The 24,498-nt window shown below is 39.7% G+C and overlaps 1 long non-coding RNA gene and 1 pseudogene across 2 annotated transcripts in view; one reads left to right on the top strand and one right to left on the bottom strand.

The window, feature by feature from the left end:
• Positions 1–13,316: 13,316 nt before the first annotated feature.
• Positions 13,317–17,522, bottom strand: LOC131502050 (large ribosomal subunit protein uL16-like; annotated as a pseudogene).
• Positions 17,523–19,872: 2,350 nt separating this feature from the next.
• Positions 19,873–24,498, top strand: part of LOC131501989 (uncharacterized) — a 143,229-nt gene continuing 138,603 nt past the window's right edge. For both annotated transcript variants that reach the window (XR_009256942.1, XR_009256941.1), the window contains exon 1: positions 19,873–20,022. This is a non-coding gene — a long non-coding RNA (uncharacterized LOC131501989). The remainder of the gene's footprint in view (positions 20,023–24,498) is intronic.

Below are 24,498 nucleotides of genomic sequence, written 5' to 3'. Positions count from 1 at the left end.
CCTTGTCATACAAAACCATATGGTTTGGGTAATGGTAACTGGCTGAGGATGCACGGCATCAATTATCTATTACAACTCAAAGCTATCAATCAAAACACATGTTATTTCCTATGCCCCAGGCAACCAAAGGCATCAAACTAACAAGAACTCAGAGGAGCAGATAAACATGAATGTTGAGCTACAACGTTCCCAGGAACACACAGAACAACAGCAGTCCCTATTCCTATCAGCTCACTCTGGCCGGTACCAGACAGAGCTGGAAACATAGAGGTGGTGGTGGAGGGGGGATGGGGCCCCCCGAATCCCAAGATTGGGGCTGATATAAACTCCAAAGAGAATGTAAACACTGACTCTGCTGCAGGGAGTAAACAAAGCCTCGTCAAAATAGAGAAGAGGGGTGCCTGGGCGGCTCAGTCAGTTAAGCGCTCGACTTCAGCTCAGGTCATGATTTCACCGGTTCCAGAGTTCGAGCCCTGCACCGAGATCTCTGCTATCAGTGCAGAGGTCCCTTTGGGTCCTCTGTCTTCCTCTCTCTCTGCCCCTCCCCCACCTCTCTCTCTCTCAAAAATAAATAAACATTAAGAAAAATAATAAAGGCAAGAGGGTCAGTGATTTCTGGAGACTTGCCTCCTGGACAAAAAGCAGTAAGAAAACTTAGAGTGATGTCAGCTCATGAGAAAATAATGGCAAAGTCAGGAAAAATAGAGGAGTAGATCAGAATAAATCACCTTTTAAGTGAGCAGAGTCAGGGACCAGGAAGGACAAAATTCCCAATACCTGTTTTATATCAGCGTGGGAAACTAGCTCATTTTAACCTGTCATTGTATATAAATCACTCTTCAAGCTTGGTGAAGGCAGGAATTCTTCTTCTAATACATCATATTTACCTGCAAATGGGTTGCCATAAAACGATAATGGTGGATTTTGCTAAGGAACATGTCAACACTGTAAGGATTGACCCCGCCCCCACCCTGCAAAGGACATGTGTGGGGAAAGTGTGAAATGTATTATTAAAGGACATTAAAGCACGATCAAATTCTTGGTATAAAGGGGAAAATAAAAGGGCACCCGGGTGGCTCAGTTGGTTAAGCATCTGACTCGATTTCAGCTCAGGTCACGATCTCACGGTTTGTGAGTTTGAGCCCCGAGTCAAGCCCAGTGTCAGGCTCTGCACTCACAGTGCAGAGACTGCTTGGGATTCTGTGTCTCCCTCTCTCTCTCTCTGCTCCTCCATCCTGATATCTCTCTCTCTCTCTCTCTCTCTCTCTCAAAATAAATTTAAAAAATAAAAAAAGGGGGGGGGGGAATAAAGGCAAATGTACTGACATAGTGTAGAGTTCTAATTAACAGGTAGAATGAGCCCTGAATTCCAGATTCCTCAATTAGAAGTGATCTAGTAACCTCTACCCTACATCAAGATCCCAATAAATCATATAATAACATGGTATTTATTGAGTACCGACTGTGTGCTAGGCTCTGCTCCTTTTTTCAAATGCATGGCTTTACTTAATCCATATAATAACCCTATGATGCAGGAACTATTTTTAACCCTCATCATGTAGCTAAATAAATTGAGACAGAGAAATTAACTTACTTGGCCCAAGTCACACCACTACTAAGTGCTGGAGTCAATATTTGAATTTAAAACTCCTCGATTACAGGGTCAAAACTCTCAGGCTCTAAGCTATATTACCTCTATTAACTCTAGATAATATTTACATGCTCCTAAATACTTCCCCAACAGGATTACCCAGAACAGATTATCCCATGTCCTCAAGTAATTTTTACTTTCTATATTCCGTAACTATAAGAGTCAATAAAACAAAGAAATAAACATAAGCCCCATGTGTTGGAACAGGAGGAGATAGAGCAAATATTTTATGAAAGATTCAAGTATACTTTGTACTGTTGGAGCACCTAACTGACTAGTTACCTCCTACATAGAGAAGATACACAACAAGTATTGTTCATTGACTGACAAACCACTAAACTGACCTTGGGAGAAGCGTTTTTTGGTTTTCATTTTTTTTTGTTTGTTTGTTTTTTTGCTAGGCTTCTAAACTCAGTGAGTTCAATGCCTGTGGTGGACAGCTTCTAAAAGGGTCCCTGGTGGTTCCTGCCTCCTAGTATTCTTGCCCTTCCTATAATCCCCTCCCCTTGAGTGCAGGCTGGACCTACTGGCTTGATTCTGATTAGTAGGCTATGGCAAAGATCACAGGTGCCCCCTCTGAGGTTAGGTTACAGAAAGCCCTTTCTCTCTTGATCTCAGAGAGTCCTCACTATGGGGAAGGCAAACTGTCATGTTGTGAACTTCCCTATGGATATGTCCATGTAACAAGGAACCAAAGGAGACCTCTGGCCAGCAGCCAGTGAGAACCTGAGGCCCTCAGTCCAAGAGTCCCCCCCACCCCCACCAGATCTGAATGCTGCCAGTAACTAGGTGAGTGAGCTTGGAGGCTGATCTTCCCTGAGATAAGACTTCAGCCCCAGCTGGCACCTTGACTGCCGCCTTATGAGAGACCTGGAGTCTGAGGACACAGTCTAGCTGCTCCCAGATTCCTGACCCACAGAAAAGGGGCCATGATAAATGCTCATGGTTTAAGCCACTAAGTTATGAGGGTAATTTGTTACACAGCCATAGATAACTAATACAGTGCCCCTCTATTCTTGTGACACACAAAGGGTGGACTTTCCATTTGAGAAAGTCCAGTCAGGGGAAAAAAAAATTCACAGGAAATCTTGTTGCCATGGCAACAGATTACTGTTTTCTTATGCCCAGTGTAAACACCGGCTACCAATGCTGATGGTTCTGAGCCCACAAATTTCCTCAATTAAAAGAGGAATTAAATGTTGAGGGAGACATAGGTAGTGGGCCTGTCACATGGCCATTGGTCCCAGAATCACACCACAGTGGCCTTTTTTGGCATGCCAGCAGTGGTTTAGGACTGAGTGCAAGGGACAGTAGGGGGAGTAGTTATTTAGTCTTTGGCAAGAAAGGTGGTGGTAAAGGCAGGCCAGCTTAGATACCCCACTTCCAGCCAAATGGAAAGGACATTGCTTGGCTTTCAGATACGTTCAGAAGGAGAAGTAGTAACAAACCAAACTGAATACTTAACCTTTGTTTAATGCTCTATTCTTTTCAAGCCGCTGCCATGATGTTATCTCGACTGGCACCTCCCAATGACCAAATCAGATGGGCAGGGAAGGCATTGAATTGCATTCGAAAGAGTAAAAGTGTATTTTTGTGATTCTTGCCTTGTGTTAAAAAAACATACTATGTGAGGGACTGTCAGAGAAGCGACTCTTCTGATATCACAAAACCACTGGGCAGCAGAAGCAGGGTGGGAACCAAGTGGTCATTTCCCCAGTGAGGAGCCCTTTCTGTCCCCTGCCCCTCTCTGCTGGTCAGACATTCTCCCTCGCAAACCCCTCTTTTCTGTTCTGGGAATAGAGCAGCCCTACGTTGGAGGTTGTGCCCCTGAGCCACTGCTGGCATCATGAAGCTTATATGTCTTTCCCTGGAGTTGTGGGAGGCCATCTGTGCCCTCACATTTTAAAAAATTGAGGTCATTTTTGGGACTTGTTCATATAGCACCGTTTTTGCAAACTTGATATGCACAGACCTGTCTAGGAACTGAGTTAATGTTCAGATTCACAGGCCCTGCCTCCCAGAGATTCTGATTAATTAGAACTGGAAAGGGGCCCAAGACTGTATTTTTTCCAAGTACCTTCATGTGATTCTGATGGAGGTGATACGTGCCCAACTTTTTTTAGAAAGATTTTCTTAATGTTTCTTCATTTTTGAGAGAGAGAGAGAGAGAGAGAGAGAGGTGCAGAGAGAGAGGGAGACAGAATCTGAAGCAGGCACCAGGCTCCGAGCTGCCAGCACAGAGCCCAACATGGGGCTCGAACTCACGGACCCTGAGATCCTGAGCCGAAGTCAGACACTCAACAGACTGAGCCACCCAGGCGCCCCTTGGCCAATTTTAATAAATGCTCCTCCTTATCAGTACTGTGTTGTAACAAGGAGCTAAAACAGCATACACATGAATACACCCACAGAAGAATATCTTGTGTTATGTAGTAAGTTGTTTTCTAAAAGGTTGTATGTGTCTTACATTTTATATATCACTTCACATGCGAAAGACTTTACACTCACATAGTATTTTTCTTCAGGGTAAGGGCTGCATCTTAAAGGTTGTTTACTCCTCAGCACCTAAGCACAATGCCTGGTTTGGGTTGAATTGAATCTTGGTTGAACGAATGACTATTGAGCTTGTTCAAAGAGGGGGTAAGTCTTGAACCTTGATGACTAGTCAAAGACTCATTCAACATACAGCAGTACATCTTAACATCATTCACTCTCATCTCCATCTAATGATTATAAAGCATGATGATTCTGAAGGGTGAAAGACAAATATAAGATGGAAACTGAAATAGCTCTCTGAATGAGAAGCCTCTAGAAAAGCGGTTACCTTAGTCTCAGGGTCTTTCTTTTCGTCTCTAACCTTAAAAGTTATAACCTCAGCTTTGCCAGGAGACTTTATGATCTATTACGTTTATAACTCCTAGAGAAGGAGAAGGGATATGATTAATGGAGGCCAACACAAAGCATCCAATTCCCCTTTCCCAAATCACAGGGCAGACGAGCTTTGTTCGTGAATCGACAACTTACAACGTATTATTTAGCACAGTGAATTAGAATCTCCTAAATAGGTGTGAAACAGAGGTACATATAGTCACTAGAACAGGAGCTGATGAGGGTGTGGCTGGCCCAACTTAAGAGACCAAAATACAGCAGGATGCTGGCTCCAGTATGCCTCGGGAGCGGGCATCTACCCTGAGCTGTCAAATGAAGGTTTTTCAGCTGATTTGTTTATGTGACAACTTGCCTGTTAACAGAAAAATATTGATTCCTCTGGCTTAGCAACGAGGCTCCTAAAACATTTCATCCCTAAACTCATAAATTGGTAATAAAAAAAATTAAGCTTTCCCAAGGAGTTTGCTTGGCCTCAAATGTTTGATTGGACAAGGCACAGATATTTTTCCCGATACTGCAGTTAAGAGCCAGACTTTCTGCTTTCTCTGGTTTGACTTATTGGATAAGCCTTTTGAAAAATGGAACTTGTACTTAGTGTGTTTTATTTGAACCTCAATGATGATATACATCTCAGCAGTAAATTTTTAAATAGCTGCGTTATATATGCTGAATAAATGATGAACCCAATTGTGCTTTCAGGCATCCTCATAGAGCATCTGGAAGGTAATCAGGGTCAAGATTGAGAGACAGAAGGATAGGGAGGGAGAAAGATTTAATATATGTCATGTTTCTGACAAGTGAGGAACTGTTGATTGATGCCAAACTAGGCTTAAAAAACCCAAAACCATCATATATGGTAAAATCACTGGGGACACACTCCCCACACACCAAGAAGGGTCTTTTGAAATTGGTGTCTAAGTAAACATCATCAACACATAACAAAGTTGATAAGTTATAGGCACAGATCAGAACAGTGGCTCGTGTTGTAGACTGTTTCCAAAGCCCTTGCTTTGCAGTGTCTCAGTTCAGTATCATCAGAGTCCTTTCCTGTAAGAGTTATGATCCTTTTGCTTTTTAGTTTTCAACAGCTTTGTTGAGGCATAATTGGCATACAATAGGCTGCACATATTTTGAAGTATATACTTTTCTTTTAAAAAAATTTTTTAAAAATGTTTATTTATTTTTGAGAGAGAGAGAGAGACAGAGTGCAAGCAGAGGAGGGGCAGAGAGAGAGGGAGGAGACACAGAATTGGAAGCAGGCTCCAAGCTCTTAGCTGTCAGCACAGAGCCCGATGTGGGGCTTGTACCCATGAACCGTGAGATCATGACCTGAGTCGAAGTCAGACGCTTAACCAACTGGGCCACCCAGGTGCCCTGAAGTGTATACTTTTCTAAGTTTTGCCATATGCATACACCCATGAAACCATTACCACAATCAAGATGGTGAACCTATGCATCACCCTCCAAGGTTTCCTGGTTCCCCTTTATCATCTCTTGCCCACCCCTCTCCCAAGCAACCTAGGGGCAGATTAGTATCTGCTTTCTGTCACCATAGATGAGTTTGCACATTCTCAAATTTTCTCTGAATAGAATCACACACTCTGCACTCATTTTTGTTGCTGTTGGGGTTCTTTCAGTCGGCATGATTATTTTGAGTTTCATCCATATGGCTGCATAAATCAAAGTTCATTCCTTTTAATTGTTGAGTAGCATCCCGTTGTATGGATGTATGACCAGGTTACATTCACCTGCTGAGGACCCTGGGGTTGCTTCCAGTTTGGGGTTATTAGAAATAAAGTTGCTGTGAACATTAATGCACAAGTCTTTATATGAATATGTGCTTTCTTTTCTTATGGGTAAATGCTTCCACGTGAATTGCTTGGATCATATAGTAGGTATATGTTTAATATCTTGAGAAACTACAAAGCTGTTTTTCAACTTGTTCATATCATTTATATTCTCAGCAGCAGCATAAGAAAGTTACCGTTCCCTCTATTCACACCAAATCTTGGTATGGTCAGTCTTTATCATTTCAATTTAATTTTAATTTAATGTAATGGATGCATAGCGGCATCTTACCACGGTTTTAATTTGCATTTCCTTACTGACTAATTATGTTGAACATCTTTTCCTGTGCTTATTTGCCATCAGTATACATTTGGTGAAGTGTCTCTTAAAATCTTTTGCTCATTTTTTTATTGGGTGCTTTGTTTTGTTATTACTGAGTTTTGGGAGTTTTTTTTTTTTTTTTTTTAATATATTCTGAACGCAAGTCCTGCATGAGACATGTACTTTGCAAATATTTTCTCCCAGTCCTTGGTTTGTCTTTTCATTCTCTTAACAGTGTCTTTTGAAGAACAGATGTTTTTGACTTTGTTGAAGTCCAATTTATCAATTTTTTAAATAGATCATGCTTTTGATATGGTATATAAGAAATCTTTGTATTATCCAAGATCAAAAAGATTTTCTCCCGTGTTTTCTTATAGAAGTTTTTAGTTTTAGTTTTTAAATTTAAGTCTAGGATCCATACTGAGTTAAATTTTGTATATGGCGTGAGATATGGACTGAAGCACTTTTTTGAGAGCACACAGATTTTCAATTATTCCAGCATTGTTTGTTGAAAAGATTATCTTTCTCCACTGAATTTACCATTATATGTTTGTTTAAAATCAGTTTTCCATATATGTGTGAGTCCATTTTTGAACTCTCTGTTATGTTTTATTGACCTATTTGTCTATCTTGGTGTAATCGTATATTGTCTTGATTACTATATATTTAATATTGTCTTGATTACTACAGCTTTAAAATAAGTCTTGAAATCAGGTAGTATCTGTCCTCCAAAATTATCATTCTTCAAAGTTGTTTTGGCCATTCTAGGTCTTTTGCATTTCCATATGAATTTTAGAATTTGATTTTCATTTCCTACAAAAAAAAATCTTGTTGAGAACTTGATTGGGATTACATTAACTCAATACATCAATTAAGGAGGATTCATACCTTAATTATATCAAATCTTCTGACCCATGAACAAGCTGTACCTCTCCCTTTATTTAGGTCTTGTTCCCTCAGCAATGTTTTCTAATCTTTGGTGTACAAGTCTTTCTTGTCTTTTGTCAGGTTTATCCCTGAGTATTTCATATATTTGATGCTATTTTATTTTTTTAAGTTTATTTTTTAAAATTTATTTTGAGAGAGTGAGAGACGAACAAGGAGGGACACAGAGAGAGGGAAAGAGAGAGAATCCCAAGCAGGCTCCACACTCTCAGTGCAGACCCCAATGCGGGGCTTGAGCTCAGGAACCACAAGATCATGACCTGAGCCAAAATCAAGAGTCCAATGCTTAACTGACTGAGCCACCTGGGTGCCCTTCTTTGATGTGATGCTATTTTAAATGTTACTGCTTCGTTCTGTTTCTGATTGTTGCTGGTATTTAGCCATACACTTGATTTTCATATATTGATTTTGTGTCCTTCAATTTCACTAAACTTGTGTTTTAGTTCTAGCAGGGTTTTTTGTTTTGTTTTGTTTTGTTTTTTGGTAGATATAATCAGATTTTTTACATAGATGATCATGCTGTCTAAGAATAAAGAGAGTTTCACACCTTCCTTTCCGATCTGAATACCTTTTATTTGTTTTCCTCATTGGATTGTACCGACTAGAACTCCAATCCAGTGTTGAATAGAAGTAGTGAGAGCAAACATCCTTGTCTTGTTGCTAATCTCAGGGGGAAAGCATTTCATCTTTCACTATCAAGTGTCATGTTAGTAGATTTTTTGTACATGCTTATATTCATTTTCTGTTGCTCATAATGCATTACCCCAAAACTTAGCAACTGAGAGCAGCAGTTATTATCTCACAATTTCCGTGGGTCAGGAATCCAGACATGGCATAGCTGGATGCGTCTGCCTTCAGGTTTCTCACAAGAGTGTGATCAAGGCATTAGCTGTGACTGTCGTGCCATCCAAAGTCTGAGTTCAGGGAAGATCCACTTCCAAGCTTACTCATGTGGTTGTTGGCAGGATTCATTTGACTGTGGGTGTCAGTTCCTCTTTAGGTCTTGACCTGGGTACTCCATCAACCCTTTGCCACATGGGGCTTTCCGTAGGCAGCTCAACTTCTCTCAGAACAAGTCAACGAGAGAGTGTGAGAGGGCCAGCAAGAGGAAAGTCACATTCATTTTGTAAACTAATCTCAGAAGGGACATCTTATCACTTTTGCAGATTTCTGTTTGTAAAAAAGTGAGTCATCATTAGGTCTGGCCCACACTTAGGGGAAGGGCTTATATAGGGGGCAGGCAACATCAGAAGCCATCTTATAGTCAGCCTACTACAATGCCCTCTGTCAAGTTGAAGAAGTCACCTTCAGTTCTTAGTTTGCTGAGAGTTTTTATCAAAAACGGATGTTGGATTATGTCAAGTGAATTGTACTTCGTATGGTTTCTTTCTTAGTTTGTCTCATCTGGTGACTTTTTAAGGCTTGTTTACATTGATTGGATTTTCAGATGTTAAACCAAAACTGAATTCCTGAGATAAACATCACTTGCTCATGATGTATTACCCTTTTTACATATTGTTTGATTCTACTTGACAAAACTTTGTTTATAGTTCTTATACCTATGTTAGTGCAATATAAGAAATACTGGTCTGTAGGTTTTTGTTTGTTCGTTTTCTCATAATGTGTTTGCCTGGCTTTGGTGAGAAGGTGGTAGTGTTGGCCTCATAGAACCAGTTGGAAAGTAGTCCCTCCTCTTTGGTTTTTGGGAAGAGTTTGTGTAATACTGGCATTATTTCTTCTTTATGTATTTGGTAGAATTTATCAGTGAAGCTATTTGGGCCTAGCAATGACTTTGTGGGAAAGTTTTTAACTACAAATTCAATTTTCTAGTAGATATAAGTCTACTCATATAATCTATGTCTTTTTAAGTAAGCTTGGTAGTTTGTGTCTTTCAAGGAGTCTGTCCATTTCATATAAATTGTCAAATTTATTAGCATCAAGTTGTCCATAACATTTCCTTCTTACCCTTCTAATATATGTGGGATTTGTAATGTCACCTCTCTCATTCCCGATATTGGTAATTTGTGCATTGTCTCTCTTTTTCTGGTGAGATGTTTATCAATTTTGTTGTTTTATTTTGCAAATAAAGAATTATTGGTTTCATTGATTTACTTTTCTGGGGTTTTTGTTTGTTTGTTTTCTATTTCGTTGATTTCAGCTTTGACTTCTGTTAACTCCTTTCTTCTGCTTACTGTGCTTTTATTTTGTAATTTCTTCGGGTAGAAGTTTAGGTCTTTGATTGAGACTATCTTTTCTAATATAAGCTATTAGTCCTATAAATTTCTTCCTGGGCACTGCTGTCTCAGCAGCCCATGCTTTTTGAATTTCATTTTCATTTAGTACAAAATACTTTGTAATTTCTCTTTTGACTTCTTCTTTGATCCATGGGTTATTTAAAAGTGTCCTATGTTACTTAGTTTCAAAATACTTGGGGATTTTACAAATATCTCTGTTATTGATTTTTAATTTCATTTAGAGAAATCTAATGAATTTAGAGAATCTAATTTGTTAGAGAATCTAATTTGTATAGCTTACATACTTTTAAAATTATTGACACTTGTGTTATGGTCCAGAATATGGTCTATCTTGATAAATGTTTCTTGTGTACTTGAAGAGTACACGGTACATGGTTTGATGTTCTTATTGAGTGGGTTGTTCTATTAATGTCAATCAGGTAAAGTTATTTGAGTCTTCTACATCCTTGCTTATTTTCCATCTACTTTTATCAATTATTGAGAGGGTAGCATTAAAATCAACTATAATTGTGTATTTGTCTATTTCTCCTTACAGCTCTATCAGATTTTGCTACATGTATTTTAAAACTGTTTTATTAGGTTAATAAATGATTATGATTGTTATGTCCTTCTGATGCAGTAATCCTGTTTTCATTATGCAATAGCCTTTTCTATCCCTGATAATATCCCTTCCTCCAAAATCTATTTTGTTATTTTTTTTTAATTTTTTTTTCAACGTTTTTTATTTATTTTTAGGACAGAGAGAGACAGAGCATGAACGGGGGAGGGGCAGAGAGAGAGTGAGACACAGAATCGGAAACAGGCTCCAGGCTCCGAGCCATCAGCCCAGAGCCTGACGCGGGGCTCAAACTCACGGACCGTGAGATCGTGACCTGGCTGAAGTCGGAGGCTTAACCGGCTGTGCCACCCAGGCGCCCCTATTTTGTTATTAATATAGCTACCAAAGCTTTCTTTTGACTAATGTTAGTGCGATTATCTTTCATTATTCTTTTACTTTTAACCTACTGGTATTATAATATTTAAATTGTATTTCTTTTGGTAGCATATAAGTGGGTCTTGTTTTCTTTGCCAATCTGATAACCTGAGTTTTAACTGGATTGCTAGATCATTTACGTTTAATGAGAATATTGACATTCTTTGATTTACATCTATCATCTTGCTATTTGTTTTCTGTTTGCCCCACCTGTTCTTTCTTCCTATTTTCCCTCTTTTTCTGCCTTCTTTATATTGAGTGTTTTTAAACTTTGTTTTATATCCTTTGTTGACTTATTAGCTATACCTTTGTTTTATTGTACTAGTAGTTGCTTTAGGGTTTATACTATGCAACTTTCACCCCTTGTAGTCTACCTTCAGGTGATGCTATATCACTTCACACTTAGTATAAAAATCTTACAATAGCATAGTTCTATTTCTCCCCTCCCAGCTTGTATGTTATGGTTGTCATACATTTTATTTATGCATATGTTTAAAACTCTATTATACACTGGGGTTTTAAATTTTTTTGTTGTTTTTTAAGCAATTATCTTTTCAAGACTTAAATCATAAATAACATTCTTTTTAAAAAAATGTTTATTTATTTTAGAGAGGGGCTGGAGAGCACACGTGTGTACATGAGCAGGAGCAGGGCAGAGAGAGAGAGGGATACAGAGAATCCCCAACGGGCTCCTTGATGCTCTAACCCATGAACTGTGAGATCATGACCTAAGCCAAAATCAAGAGCTGAACACTTAACCAACTGTTAAGTTGGTGCTCCTCATAAATTAAATTCTTACAGATTTATCCAGGTAGTTACCATTTCCAGTGCTTTTCAGTCCTTTATATAGATCCACATTTCTTTCTGGTATCATTTTCCTTCTGCCTGAAGACTTCCTTTAGTATTTCTTGTACTGATGGTGTGGTGGTGATTAAATCTTTCAGTGTTATATCTTAAAAAGTTGTTGTTTTGCCTTCATTTTTGAAATAGTTCTGACTAAACATAGAATTGTAGGTTGGAAATTGTTGGGATGAGCACTGGGCATTGTATGTAAGAGATGAATCACTGAATTCTACTCCTGATACCAATGTTGTACTGTATATTAACAAAAATTTAAATAAAAAATAGTAGATTGACAGGTTCTTTTTAGTTTTAAAGATGTTTTCTCGCTGTCTTTGAGTTTATATTTTTTATGACAAGAAATATGATGTCATCCTTACATTTATTCCTCTGTACATAATATGCTGTATTCTCTCTTTATCATTGACTTTGATCAATTTGATTATAATGCAGTTTGGAATAGTTTCCTTGTTGTTTTGTGTGTGGTTGGGGTTCACTGAGATTCTTGGATCTCTGGCTTTAAAGTTTTCACCACACTTGGAAAACTTATACCTATTGTTTCTTCAAGATTTTTTTTCTGTCCTCCCCATCTCCTTCATGGATTCCAATTACATATCCCTTGTGTTGCTTGAAGTTGTCCCATGGCCCATTAATGCTCTTTTCTTTCCTCCCTTCCTTCCTTTCTTTTTTTTTTCTTCTTCCTTTTTTCTGTCATTCTTTCTTTACCTTTTTTTTTGAGTCTTTTTTCTCTATGTTTTTCATTTTGATAATTTCTACTGCTATGTCCTAATATCCACTGGTCTTTACTCCTGCTATTTCTAACCTTTTGTTAATACCATATAGTATTTTTGTTTGTTTGTTTACTTTTTTTTCCTCTCAGACATGATAGTTTTCATGGTACTTTGAGTGTTTTCTCAGACATGGAAGTTTGATCTAAAAATTTTCATGTTTCTACATATAGAATATAGTAATGATAACTATTTTAGAGTTTTTTCCTGATAATTTTAACATCTATGCCAACTCTGGGTTGTATTTGGTTGATTGATTGAGTGATTGATTATTCTTCTCACTATGGGTCTTATTTTCCAGTTTTTGTTTGTTTGTTTTCTTGCCTTGCAATCTTTGATTTGATGCCAGCCATTGTGAATTTTAACTTGTTGGGTTCTGGATATTTTTATATTCCTATAAATATTCTTGAGTTTTTTTTTTTTTTTCAGGGATGTAGTTACATTATTTGAAAACAGTTCAGTCATTTCAGATAGTGTTTTATAATTTCTTACTTAAATCTAGGGCTAATTATTCCCTACTAGTAAGGCAAGAACTTCCTGTGTACTCTACCTAATGCTGCATGAATAGTGACTTTTCCCAGCCTGGCTGGTGATAACATATTATCCTGGCTCGGTGTGAGTGTTAGGCACAGTTTTCTCTGATTCTCTCTGATGGTTCATTCCCCACCCTCAGCTGGTTTATTCACACACATGGTTTGATCAATATCCTCCTAAGTAGTTGAGTGGAACTCTTTACAGATCTTTACAGAACCCTCTCTTTGTTCACCTCTCTCCTCTCTGGTACTCTGACCAGCTATTACTAGTTGCCTTGGTCCCCCAGACTCTCAGATTTCTCTCTCCAACTCAAGGAGACCATGAAACTCTGCCTAGTATTCCCCTTTCTGCACCACAACCTGGAAACACAAACAGTAAGATGGGGTAATCATAATTTTCATCTCATATCTTTCCTTATATCAGGGATCATTGTTCACTGTCTGATTTTCAGTGACTTGAACACTGTTCTTTCAAATATTTTGTCTGGCTTCTGTAGTTGTTTCAGCAGGAATATAAATCTGGTCCCTCTTGCTCTACCCTGGCTAGAAGTGGAAATATGATCATGCAATTAAAAAAAATTTGGGGGGGCACCTGGGTGGCTCAGTTGGTTAAGCATCCGACTTCGGCTCAGGTCATGATCTCCCAGTTCGTGGGTTTGAGCCCCGTGTTGGGCTCTGTGTTGACAGCTCAGAGCCTGGACCCTGCTTTGGATTCTGTGTCCCCTTCTCTCTCTGTTCCTCCCCTGTTCATGCTCTGTCACTCTCTCTCTCAAAAATAAATAAAGATGAAAAATATTTAAAAAAAAATTTTAAGTTTATTTATTTATTTTGAGAGAGACAGAAAGAGAGAGAGAGAGAGCATGAGTGGGGTCAGGGGCAGAAAGAGAGGGAGAGAGAATTCCAATCAGGCTCCATGCTGACACAGAGCAGAGCCCAAGGCAGGCCTAGAACTCACAAAGTGTGGGATCATAACCTGAACCAAAGTCAAGAGTTGGATGCTTAACCGACCGAGCCACCCAGGTGCTCCAATTATTCCATTTTAAAATGAGCTCAAGAGGGCTCAGTGCTGTGGTAAGTGGTAGAGCTAGAATTTATGCTCCATTCTTTTGACTCCTGCTTCAAAAGCATCATCTTAGAAATATCTGTATAGCTGGAGAAACTGCAGGGCTTTCCCCTTCCCCTCCCCAGCTTATGGCTTTTAATAATTGCTCATTTTATGTTTAATCCTTAGTTTTTGTTGGTTTGTTGTCATTTTTGTATGTTTCTTTGTTTGTCTTTAGGAGTACAGGTGAGCAGCTACTGGGGACTGTTGATCTACTCTCCATCTCTCTTTTCAGGGAGAATAATGTCCTCCCTGCTCTGTAGAGCTCTGTAGAGCTCCATTCTCTAAAGCCTGGTGTTTGTTGTGAATCAGCAGAGAACCTTTCTCTCTGTGTTTGAACCTTGTGTAGATGCTCATTCAGCTTCTGTTCTTATTCCTTAGGTTCACTGATACATCATATCCTTGCCTAGTTCAGAACTTTTGTTTGTTTCTTCCTCTGGTAGAGCACTCTTCTGTCATTCTTTCCTTCAAATTCTATCCCTCATTACAACCCCATTCCAAGTTTTGTTTCTACTGGGAAACTTCCCCACCTATGCAATTTCTACCTCTATGAAATCATGCTAGGTTTGTTTGGACGAGATGCTCCCAAAGCCCCTTCCAGCTCTGAAACGAATTTTGTGGGGGTTAATATTCTAAATTACACCATTTGGCAAAAGTTGACTCTGAATTATATTCTAAATTTGTTCCATATATCCTCTGCACTCTGTCTGGCAAGGTGCCAATCAATAAGTTCCAAATAAATGTGGTTGAAAGGAGGGATGAATGGCATTTCTTCCCTGTTCATGCAGTGTATGGATTTTTTTTCTTTTTTTAACCAGAAAATACGTTTCCTGAGGGCAGAGCTAATGTATTTTGCTTATTTGACATTACCTATAAGACCTACCCTATGCTAGAGGCATTGCTGAGTGTTTGCAAGGATTCTGATTCCAAGAAATCACTGGCAACCTGATTGCCCAGAATCATGGTACCAGGCTCAGGTGATAATATAGTCCCCAAGTAAATATATGTTGAATGAACAATGAGATGGCTCTGGAATAGAGAGTTTAGTAAGACCTTCATGCTTACACAGAGAAACAAAGGTGCAGATAGTGCAGACACACTCAAATTTTATTGTTTGTTTGATACATCTGCTGCTTTGAGGCTTATACTTAATGTGAGTCTGTTGAATGATTTACAGGTATCCTCATGCACCGAGATGAAGGGCTTTATTATAAATCTCCCTCCTTGTGCTGTAGGATACTGTGCATTTTTCAATGCTGTAAACATAAATAGAAAAGTGTTTTCTCTGTGACAAGGACAAATGTCACTTGGCAAAGCTCTTAAAGATGCAGACTTTTGAATTTGAGTTCTCATTATTACCGTGTCCTGATTCAAGAAGTAAGTATAAAAGATGCTTTATACTTATAAATTTTATTCCACAAACCTTTGTAATAAGGAAAAAACCAATAAACGTTATCATATAAAAGCAATACATGGAGAAAATAGTGTTAAGCAAAAATAAGAAAATGAAATCCATTCCTATCTCCAACATAGATAACCACTGATAACATTTTAGAGCATATTCTCTCAGTCTTTTTATACACATATTTAATTCAAAAATGTAATTGTGCTGAACATATTATTTTTGCATGCTTTTTCATTTAGTGACATGGAGACTATTCAGTATATATTCATAAAAATTCTCCAGATTCTCATTTCTCACTGCTATTTAGCACTTCCATGTATGGATCTACTATAACTTATTTATCCAGACCCCTAATCTGGGTCATGTTTGTCATTTTCAGTATTTTTGTTGTCATGAAATCAGAAGAATAAGAGTCTTTGCAACTAAAGCTTTGTGTACATCCCGGATTCTTTCCTTAAAATAATTCCCTAAAAGTGGAATTCTTGGGTCAAGAAGTATGTGAAATTCAAAGGCTTTTGACACCAAAACTACCTTCGTTCTGGGGCGCCTGGGTGGCTTAGTCGGTTAAGCGTCCGACTTCGGCTCAGGTCATGATCTCACGGTTTGTGAGTTCAAGTTGTGAGTTCGAGTTGTGTGTCTGTGCTGTCAGCTCAGAGCCTGGAGCCTGCTTGGGATTCTGTGTCTCCCTCTCTTTCTGCCCCTCTCCCACTCACACTCTGTCTCTGTCTCTGTCTCTCTCAAAAATAAGTAAACATTAAAAATTTTTAATAATAAAAAAACTACCTTCACTCTAATTTAATCTCCTAACAATGCATGAAGCACTTTTTCAATGTGATATCATTTGTACTTACAACCTTTATGTAGGAAAAATTTAAGGCATCCATATTTAATAGTTGAGGAAATCGAGGTGCCGATTTCTAGAGAATCAAGGGCATAGAGGATTAACACCAGAGCTATGAGCCTGCTTTCTCTATTCCTTACACTACTGGAACAGTATCCATTGCATCTATACAAGTGGTATTTGGAAAAGCTGAGTCTGGTAGCTTCCCTTATCAAAATCAAGATTTATTAGTCAAACAGTTATTGAAAACAAAGACTACAAAGCCTATGATGGTAATAAGATGAGTCATACCTTTAGACCATCAGGAGTTATTTGCCATCAGGAGGCAGCAGAAAGTCACTTTCCATCTCCCCAAGAATGAAGTGTGGGTTTTCCTGAGAAGATAGTCTCTCTCTCTCTCTCTCTCTCCTTGTTAGACAGGAAGTAAGATTTATTGGTGGGCATGAATAAGAAGGGGGCAATGCTGAGGTTCTCATGAATGCAGAGCCCACCATTTGTCCAGAGGGACCCGATTAGGGATGTATTTGACCCCACAGCCATCTGAGATGAGCCACTTTTCACCACCATGCCTTCAAATTCATCCACATTACAGTTAGTAAAGCCCCACTTCTTGGATATGTGGATCTTCTGGTGGCCAGGGAACTTGATCTTGGACCCCTAAGACCTCAATCACATGCTCCTTGTTCTACGGCTTAGTATAGATGGACATGATGATGTGGCCAATGTAGACCCTAGCCACGGTGCCCTGCGGTCTTCCAAAGGCACCCCACATAGCTGTCTGGAGCCTGTCAGCTCTGTCCAGCCCAGGACAACATCTTAGTGATAAGGATGACGTGGAAGGGGTGAAGCTGCACTCAGAAGTGAAAAACCCTCTTTGTCACAGATTTGTACTCTGTACTTGTGCATGCAGATACAGGCATCTTCCAGGGCTTCAGAAGAGAGCTGCTCATTCATCTGACACCATGTGGCCGCATTGTGGGAACTCATCCACTTTTGCCTTCTTCCACCCCAGGTCACAGATGTAGATCTTGGCCTCAGAGACACCTCTGCAGAGGCGAGGCTTTGGATATGGGTTGTTCTTAGAATAGCGGTTACACTGGGCAGCCCGTGGCCCATTGCAACACCAGGATGTTCAGTGGTGTGGAGGGAAAAGAGAAGATAGTCTCTTTTCTACTTTGCTACCTGTTGCATAATCACAAGCTACAGAACTTTGCTTTGTATCCAAACTGAAATTTATGAAATTAGGACTTCCAGTTCAAATTAAGATTGAAAATAAGTTCTGTATATTTATTTTTTTAAGTTTATTTATTTTGAGAGAGAGAGCCAGCATGGGTAGGGGAGGGGCAGAGAGAGAGGGAGAGAGAGAATCCCAAGCAGGCTTCATGTTCGGCATGGAGCTGGATGCGGGGCTGGATCCCACAAACCATGAGATTACAATCTGAGCCAAAGTCAAGAGTCAGATGCTCAACGGACTGAGCCACCCAGGCACTTTAAGTTTTGTGTATTTCTTCATAAAATCTCAGCTCTTCTTACAACTTTTTTTTTAACTTATAAGGGATTATCTCACTGTATGCTTTGAGCTACACTTAAAGTGGATTTCCTAAGAGATATATTTTTTTAAGTAGGCTCCATGCCAAATGTGGGGCTGGAACTCACAACCTCGAGATCAAGAGTTGCATGCTCCACAGACTAAACCACCCAGGCACTCTTGGATTTTACTTTTAAAACAAGATTCTGGGAGGAAGGGGTGGGGGAAGAAAAAAAGAGAGAGAGAAGAAAAAACATAGAAGACTCTTAAAGATAGAAAACAGAGTTGATGGAGGGAGGTGGGTGGGGGATGGGCTAGATGGGTGATGGGTACTAAGGAAGGCACTTGTTATGATGAGCACTGGGTGTTGTATGGAAGTGATGAATCACTGAATTCTACTCCTGAAACCAATATTGCACCATATGTTAAGTAACTAGAATTTAAATAAAAATTTGAAAAGAAAACAAGACAAGACTCTAACTCCAATATAACTTGTCACTCTTGATCTAGTTAATTTTGTGATCTTTAACTTTCCAGGATGCTACTGTGAAAGAAAAACAAAGACATAGCCAGATGTAGTTCTTCACTGCCAAACAATACCATAATTCTTTCAAACCTAGGAGACATTTCCTTAGCCTGGGATGTGCTTTTCAACTTGTAGGCCTCCTATTTCAAAGTACATTGATTGTAAAAATGGCACAACTGGACATGCCCCTCTGGATCCATGGCCTTTGCAACCTGACTTTGAAACTTCTCCCATCAAAGGTGAAGTTTCTATCCCCATCCCATGAAACTGGCCTGGCCCTGTGACTTGGTTTGCCAATAGAATGCAGTGCTGTTTCAGTTCCAAGCCTAGGTCTTATAAGGTCTTGTGTATGTCTGCTTGCTCTCTTGGACCCTGATGATCTATGTGAACAATGCCAGACCAGCCTTTGGGGACGTGAGCAATCACAAGGAGGAGAGCCATCTCAAGCAAGGCCCGCACAGACCAGCCAGTGCCTAGCTGATCCGCCAACTAACTACTGACACATGAGTGTTTCCAGATGCGATCATCTTAGCCTGGCCCAGACCAGAAGAACCACCCAGCTGATCCACAGATCCATGACCTCTCGTTTTATTTTCGGGGTGGGGGGAAGAGAGAAAAATTTGTTATGCAGCATTATTTATGACAATAGATAGCTGATACTTTGGGTCTAAAGCAACTGAGCCAATAATGATTATGTACCATTCCCCTGCCTAGGATTCAGAATGAAATAAGTCTGGGAGAGAAAAGATTTTGTTTCTGATTTGGCAGGTTTTGTAGATATAGATCAATGAAGAGGTCTGGCTGTATTTATACACACTGATGATTTACCTCCTGATAGTTTTTCTGATTCCCACTAGTAATGCTTAAAACTCAGTTCAAAAATATTTCACTGGCCTGGTGTCCAGCTACTCCCAATCATATGTCAGGACCACATTAAACCATTCCTTGCTCCCCAAACACACGTCAAACACAGTAACACTGGCATGCCTTCACTTAAACCTGATAATCCTTCCTTCCTTCCCTCTTCATCAAAATATTTTGGGTAGTCTATGAAGCAGTTGATTTCCTTAAAGTTTCTCTCCTCCGTGAAACATTCTTATTCACAGGCCTTCATCTTCCAGTATAATAATTTTTTCTTTCTTCTCTGTTTATTTTAATATTTATTTTATAATGCTTGCTTCAGTTTGACTTATGGCGAAAGATCTAAAATTCTGCCAGTATTAGCCAATCTAAAAGGCTAAGAAAAAATAAAGTAAGTTTCAGACAGTGTTTTAGGTATCTTCTTATAGAATGTGGTTATGATTTTCTGCCTTAAGGAAAAAAAAAAGAAGCAAAAGTCATTTTAGCCGTGTTTAGAGTTCAGAAAGCGATGGTATTTTGACTTAAAATATACCGTGGAATCAGAATTAACTTTCTACAGGTCATTATACCATAGCCAAATCATTGTTTGTATTTTTCCTATTGTATTATTATTTTTTTTAAGAAGTAAAATGGAGCAGACCTCTACTCCAGAGAGAGGAACAGGAAAGAGAGAGAAAGAAGAAAGACCTGGCCCAGTTCAGGTCGAGAGGAGGAATCGGCGGAGAATCTCATCAGTGTTCTGAACGCTACAGCCAGGATTCATCCATCTTGTTAAGGTAAGTAAACTCAAGCCCCGGACTCCCCCTCATGTAAGACAAGCACAGCTAAGCTTTCATCTCACATAACACTTGAATATCTCCTTTCCTATAAACCACTTCCATCCTGAAAGGAAAAGGCTACAGTTTATCAACATTTGTATTGGTCATATTTTACCATATGGCTAACAGGGAAAAGTTAGAGGATGGTTGTTTGATGGTGCTTTGTTTGAAACACACATCTAAATAAGTTTGCTTTTTCCTCGTTAAAGAACTTAAAAAATTTTTTTTAAATATTTATTTTTGAGAGAGACACAGAGTATGAGTAGAGGAGGGGCAGAGAAAGAGGGAGACACAGAATCTATAGCAGGCTCCAGGCTCTGAGCTGTCAGCACAGGGCCTGACGTGGGGCTCGAACCCACAAACCGTGAGATCATGACTTGAGCTGAAGTCGGATGCTTAACGGACTGAGCCACCTCGGTGCCCCCAAGAACTTTTTATAATAATGCTCCATTTAATTGAAACATGTTAGTGAGCTGAGACGTGAAATAGGTTATGAATCAACACGTAAAGCTAGAAGCCATTTTGCAGCATGGAGTCCCAGCCATAAGACACTCCGTTCCACTGGCTAGCATAATGTCTTGCCCATAGAATAAACTCAAAAAGGTTTCTGTCTGCAAAACAAAATGGATACAATTGAGTTACCAGAGTTTTAAGTGGTATTGAATAGAACATCAATAGAAGGAATAAAAAGAAAACTGATTTTATTACAAAGTCATTGTGGATCAATAATACATAATAACACAGACACGAGAAACAGTCAGTGACAGAAGACATTCAATGATTTATGAGCACATTAAGTTCATGAAATAATAAGCCCATGCTGTTACATACTATCTTTTTCTGAATCAATAGCTATGGAATTGAATAAGAAAGTGGAATGTTTTCAAAAGGTGCAATAATAAGGGCGACAAAGCTGTGCGAAGTTGCTTATCTGGAGGATATCTCCAGTATCTAGCTACATAAGAATAAAAAATTAAAAGGTTTAGCATGGAATAAACCCAGATATGTTCCCCATAGCAAACTTTGTAGACACGTTGGTGGACCACGATTAATCATTGTGTCAACGAATGGTTCTCTGGTTAAGAATCTCTTTTCTAAGATGGAAAATCTTAGATGCTGGGTTTGTGTCCCCCTTTCCACGGGGTCATGAAGGAATCAGTGTGTTAACAGTAATGCAAACACCCCAAGCCCCATCCCACTCCAGGATTCTGGCTAGTGTGAGCTGAGGACAAATACATGATGTGGGTATCCAGAGAAATGGCAGCCAATTAAACCTATTTTCTGACCCTCCTGCGAATAATGCCATGTTGTCTCTTTCAGCAACCAAAATAAGTCTGCAAAGGAATCCATTCAAAATCTCAAAATATTCCCTTCCTAAAACAGTCCTTCCTCGGAACAAAGGTTCTCATCATACCTTTTATGCCAATTCCTTTCGAGAGTCATTTTCTCTCTGTCTCTGTCTCCCTCTCTCACCCACCCACACACACCTCCCCACCCACACACACATACACACACGCACACAGCACAAACATCAGTCTCACAAACTCATACACCGGAAATGGAGATGTCCGAGGTCAAACATGAAGCATAATTTTAAAACGTTTTGCTAGCTTATTCCAAAACACCAAATGGAAATTCTAAGCCATGGAAACCTTTATCTGGGTCTTTATTTGAGTGTGTCTTTTTCTAGTCATGTTTCTCTGTTTATGTGGGTTTACTGGTGTCCTCCTGTACCTTCTGTTAGTGCATCCAAAGCCTCTCCCAACCCACCTCTCTCTCTTTCTCTCTCTCTAATCCTCTTTTTTACTTATTTCAGTAACTATGGACAAGAGAGAATGGAGGTGCATATATATTTTATTTGTTCTATTTATTGCATTTTTTATGCTCCCTCTTCCTTTTGTATAACTCAGAAAAGTCTGATGCTATACATTTCTCTTTTAAAAACAATAAAAATCCAATTAAATTGCCTTTTCTGTATTGATTACCAATGGTTTCTACCTCCCTTGAGCCGCTGATTCTGAAAAGAAGCAAGCTTCACCTTCGTTCTGAACTTATTTTTATGAAGTCAAAGCTTTCCTTTCCAGAAAAAAAAAAAAAAGGAGGGAGGGCTTCCAATTTTTTCTTGCAGTCAGAATTTCAGTTGTCACTGCTTCTGGACTTCAATTCTTGACTCTTCTCTGCTAACAATGAGAATTCATGTTTCTATGTCTCTATAATTTTGTTTATACATCATTGTATATACCCAGCCTAAATTCCAGGCCACCCTTGGCACACTTTACCTCACTCTTTTAAATGAAGGATTCTGCTTAGAAGACATCCTTTTCTTTCTCTTTTCACATTCTCATGTAGCCAAACAATTATCTTGCTTTAGAACCTCATTCACTTCCTGATTTAGGCAGAAAACAGCACGTTCTAAAATTACAGCATCTTGGGGATAGAAGGGATTAGTCAATGTATCTAATTTAACTCAGTTGGCTCCCAGCTGTATTCTCATTGGTTTAAAGGATAAGACAAGAAATAGGGCTCATTAGTTGTTAAACTCTCCAAACATTTATAAAGCAAGCCACTGGCAGACACCAGGGATTCAGAAATGAATATGTGGTTCTTGTCTTCAGGAAGCCCATAATCTAGTGGGTGGAAAGAGAAGTAAACAGTTACTAATGATGGAAATCGTTTGCATGAGAGGGAGATACTGTGGGAGCCAAAAACCCAGGTTGGGGGGGGGGGGCGGGCATTTTTAGGAACGGGATGCCTGACCTGGACCTTGAAGGACAAAGCCTCAGAAATTCTCAAACTCTGGAAAAAGTCTCTGTGTGAGTGCATGATATTCAAAATGCAGTTGCTGTTGAAGAAGTTACTATAGGAATAACTGTAAAAATGTCACCTTTATACTCAAGATAGCACGGCATGGTGTCTGTGTGGTTTATCGGCAATGGCAGGCTTATTACTTTTAATGCTGTAATTTTCGCAGGGTCACCGTTCTACTTTTCCCTGTTATATGTGTTACATAAAACTGTACTTCTTCATCTCTATTGGAAAAAGCAAAAATGCCTGTAGAGGAAGTTGCTTTTTGATAATGGCATATTTTCCATGAAGAAAATGAAACCCTTGCAAATTCACTTCCTTATGCTTGGCTCCCTCCTTCATGGCTGTTGCTTTCATATCAGCTCCCTCTTTCCTTCTCCTCTTCCCCATGCCCCTGCTGTTCCCTCCTGTTGCCCTGATATGGTGATCCTGGCCAGACTAGGGGGACCTCTCCCGTGCTCTTGTTAAACTAGGACTTGAAGTACAATTTGATAATTTTCTAATCGTCTTTCGCTACTGGGTATTTCAGCCAAGATAAGTTTGTCTTCATTGAAGACCATTAGAAGGGCCTGGAAAGCTAGGCTGCTTCTGGTGTCATTGTAGGGCAGAGAGCAAGGACTTACTGGGTTGATCAGCGCTGATCAGGACACCTCTGATCCAACCCATTCTATACCTGGAATGTTAAGGAACAGGAGGTCATTCCAGGGGCCAGGAGAAAGAGAAGTATGCCACAGGGCTGGAAGAGGAGTCACAGGAACAGCTGAGTGGAATAGACTAGAAAACTGAGCCTTACTGCTAGAGGGCCATGTTGGCTGCAGTCTGGTTAGGAACAAAGAGACTGATCGAGGTAAGAGAGCAGAAGCGGGCACTAGGGGCGCTTGACAACAGGATGTGCTAACTTGGGCTCTCTGGCACACCTCACATACCCATGCAGGCTGCAAAAGCCAACTCGCTCTAAAGAGTGCCAATTTTGCAGCCTCGCACCCCCCTCACTGCCAGGGCCATGCCTTGGCCCCCATTCAAGCATAATGAGAAGGTTTCTATAATTATCGCCCCAGCGTTGGCATTTGCACACAGCTGCGTTATCACACACAGATCTGCCCAGTCCCTGAGAAGGAGTTCCAGAACAAGAGGGCTGCTGTGCTTGACGCCACCGCTGCCTTCAGAGCCCTCAGACCTTGCCCTTTCTTCTTTTTTTTCTTTTCTTTCTTTCTTCTTCTTCTTCTTTTTCTTTCTGACAGGTTTAATTTTAAAAGAAAGAAAACCAGTGAAACTGTCTAATATCCTAGACTATAGAGCCAACTGTTAGCAGGGCTGAAGGTCAGATGCTGGCAGAGCTATTCTCTCGAACTTGCCATGGCCAGTGCCCCTCTTGTGTCAGCTGCGATGAGAAAAGAACACAAACACTAGAGCCCTGCGTATTCCCAGAGGCTCCGGTCTGGACGTGTATCCTGCTTTCTAGGCCCAAGGGGGGAGGCTGGGAAAGAAGAGAATGACTTTTCATTGCCAGTTTTGGAAGAAAGCAAACAGGTTCTCAAACTTAGGTGCCTTCCATCCCACTGTGAAGCATGGGGTCCAGACCAGAAGAGTCTCCAAATTTTCAGAATTAGAAAGGGCCATGGATGTTTT

Source organism: Neofelis nebulosa, chromosome X (assembly GCF_028018385.1).
Source record: "Neofelis nebulosa isolate mNeoNeb1 chromosome X, mNeoNeb1.pri, whole genome shotgun sequence".
NCBI classification, from domain to species: Eukaryota; Metazoa; Chordata; class Mammalia; order Carnivora; family Felidae; genus Neofelis; species Neofelis nebulosa.
This window is presented reverse-complemented; position numbering and strand designations above follow the sequence as displayed.